Genomic DNA, 575 nt, shown 5'->3' on the forward strand with positions numbered 1-575 from the left:
AAGGATAGATCATAAAATTAAAAAAAGAATAAAAATGATTAGTTTAAAAATACTATATATAATAAAAATACGAAAATAAAAAATATATTATAATTGAAATAGCGGAACCTTAATAGAACAGAATCCTAAACTATTACTATAATTAAAATAGTCTGACTTGATGGAATTAGAGAGAGTCTTAAACTATTACAAAAATAAAAAATATATTATAATTGAAATAGTCTAACATGGAAGAGAGTCCTAAACTATTACAAAAATAAAAAAAAATATTATAATTGAAATAGCCTAACCTTAATATATTTGATTGGCATCAAACTCGGGTGTGAGTGTTTTAAGTTAGGACAAAATATCACTCTAGTAAACATTTAATTAAAACAAACTTCTTAGTATATTTTATATAGTTTTATTTGGCTCGGGTCAACTAGAGGGTTTAGTCCCATGAACCCAAAATCGAACCAAGTCAGTTCGAGTTCAGAAAAATGAACCCAAACCAACCCGAAAAGCTAATCCAACCCAACTCAACCCTTATAATTCGAGTTGGGTTGGTCCGGTTGTTGGGTTGAATGTACACCCCT

The sequence above is a fragment of the Cucurbita pepo genome, chromosome LG11 (genome assembly GCF_002806865.2).
Source record: "Cucurbita pepo subsp. pepo cultivar mu-cu-16 chromosome LG11, ASM280686v2, whole genome shotgun sequence".
Taxonomy (NCBI): Eukaryota; Viridiplantae; Streptophyta; class Magnoliopsida; order Cucurbitales; family Cucurbitaceae; genus Cucurbita; species Cucurbita pepo.